Consider the following 2500-nt stretch of genomic DNA (forward strand, 5'->3'; position numbering starts at 1 on the left):
ACACACACACACACACACACACTCGCACACACGCACACACACACACACACACACACACACACACACACACACACACACACACACACACACACACACACACACACACACACACACACACACACACACACACACACACACACACACACTCAGGTCCCTGTCCTCCTGTCTCCTTGTGGAGGCCAATGGGGAGCCCTGTCTCGCTGTGTCGGCCCGCTATTGTTGCCCATGTGGGGGGAGGATGGGGGGATAATGTTCTTATTAATTGTACCTCTTTGTAAGGTGTCAGCTGCACAGCTCCGATGGAGACGGATGGATTCCGTAGAGTCTGCTCCCTGGCCCTCGTCTTTTGTGCGACACGCACCCATCCAGGCGGCTTTGGGGTCCGGCTGAGACGTGGCCCTGAACTGGCCCACTTGTGTGGGCAGAGGGAACGTGCCCTTCATCTACTGCCACCTTTTCTTTTCCTGTCCTTTTTTAATGCGATATAGGGCCTGGCGCCCAGGTGCACCTTTTCTCACTCTTCACCATGGCCGTGGGCCTTAAGAGCTCAACGTTAAGCACAATGTAGATGTAAAGAACATAAGAAAGGAGCATGCAAATGAAAGCATTCATTTGAGTGGAGTGTTTGGGAACCAATCTAAAAGGCCAGTTTTTGCCCATGTGACACCATGTAGACAGGCTCCTAAAACCGGAGCATTGACTTTCAGAAACTTGTCAAGGCTTACTTGCAACTTAATTTCTTAGTGTAGAGAAATGTAATTTAAAAAAATTATAGCTTAGGCTTTCTTTTTGTATGGCATCTTCGCACAAGGGTGAAAGTTTGCTCTTGTCCATTCGTCTTAGAAGCCAACACATTTAGTAAGTCTTCCTACTCATCTTCATAACATAACCTAACATTTGCCCTGTGCTTTTAAAATATCGTTGAATACCGCATGAATGTCACTCCGAGTGTGAATGGTAAATGTGCAGCCGCACAGATGCATCTCCTGGTCAAAATGGGTTAAAAATGTATATCATGGATTTGATTTGCTTATTTTTTTGTAAATTACATTGTCTACATCCTCTTCTTGTCTTCTAATCCCACTGTCACCAAATAAAATAAATCTATCGAAAAAATATGAAGTATATCTGTGTATAGCGTCATCTATTGTATCAAATTTACCATGCTGAAGAAACTGTGTGAATGTTTATTCCAAAGTGAGAAGCTATCATATGCAGAGTCTGTTATGAATATCTTACCGGAAAAGACATGATTGCGAAAGACAGCTAACAGTGCTGTGAAGTAGCGTGGTGAACCCGTGTTTGTGTCTGAGAATATGACTATATGTTTCCTATGTTGCTCGGTGCTCAGCCTTTGAATTCCCGGCCTTGCCTCATTAATGAGTGAAATTAGAAGGGTGAAGAGAATTAGCGGCAGCTAATGTGCCTCCGTGCTCATCAGCGCCATTTTACCCGCTCGCAATTAGTGCCGCTCGCTTTCATTGCCGTCGACTTTGACAGCGGAATCAAAGCTAAGTTTGTTTGCAATCGACCCCGGCTCTGACCACTTTGAAGGAGTGGAACGGTGACGGTGATGGTGTGTGCCCGCGCCCGTTGCATAGCGGAGCAGACACTCAGATGTGCAATAAGCCCTCACATCTGTCAAAGCAAAGAGCAGCCAAAGGGGCCAGAACATGAACTGCCATCCCATCCGTAATGACTTCCAAACGACCCGGCTATGAAACACATCAACGCCGGTGTTAAATTAGTCCGCCTGACCCGAGGACACTCACTCACTCCGTCTCCCGCAGATAGGCGTACGGCAAGAGGTGAGGCAGGCACAGAGATGCTGCTTTATTGGCCGGGGGTTGGAAACTCCATTTAGCAGGCATGTCGAAAAGGGAAGGACGTGGACCACAACTGGGCCAGAACGGCCTGACGTCGAGTCAGCTGGCCGTCTGGGACACCACATGAGTCATCACTTGATCTTTCTGAATGACTGAGTCTCAGTTTTTAAAAGAAAGAAAGGAAAGGAGAAAAAAAAACATGAGAATTCCGGCTGTTTTACAAGAACATAATTGCTAATAAAGCTGTCAGGGTACGGTGAAGGGCTGTAACTCATGGGCTGTAATGTGGGCGCGGCCCCTCCAACTCAGAGTCAGATGTTGAGTGATCGTCACATCTGGTTTTGGGATACCTGAGTGACCCATTGTCCCGCTATGGAAACATGGATCTAGGAAAAAAAAAACAGCCAGATGATAGTCATGCGACTGGGGGGGCTCCCGGACTCTTCTGTTATATTTGAGGCAGAACTGAAAGATGTTGAGTGCTGTAGCCTTGTCAAAGTGACATGGGTTCTTTTATTGGACAGGAAAACGCATTTAATCTGTATCATCCATCCGCCAATGCATAGCATTACTCACAGGCATGCACAAATAGGTTATAATATTCTAACAGCATATCATGCACCATGTTAACCTGATCAGCTTTCACAAAATAATTGCTCCCATCCTGCAAGATC

Source organism: Engraulis encrasicolus, chromosome 4 (assembly GCF_034702125.1).
Source record: "Engraulis encrasicolus isolate BLACKSEA-1 chromosome 4, IST_EnEncr_1.0, whole genome shotgun sequence".
Classification (NCBI taxonomy): domain Eukaryota; kingdom Metazoa; phylum Chordata; class Actinopteri; order Clupeiformes; family Engraulidae; genus Engraulis; species Engraulis encrasicolus.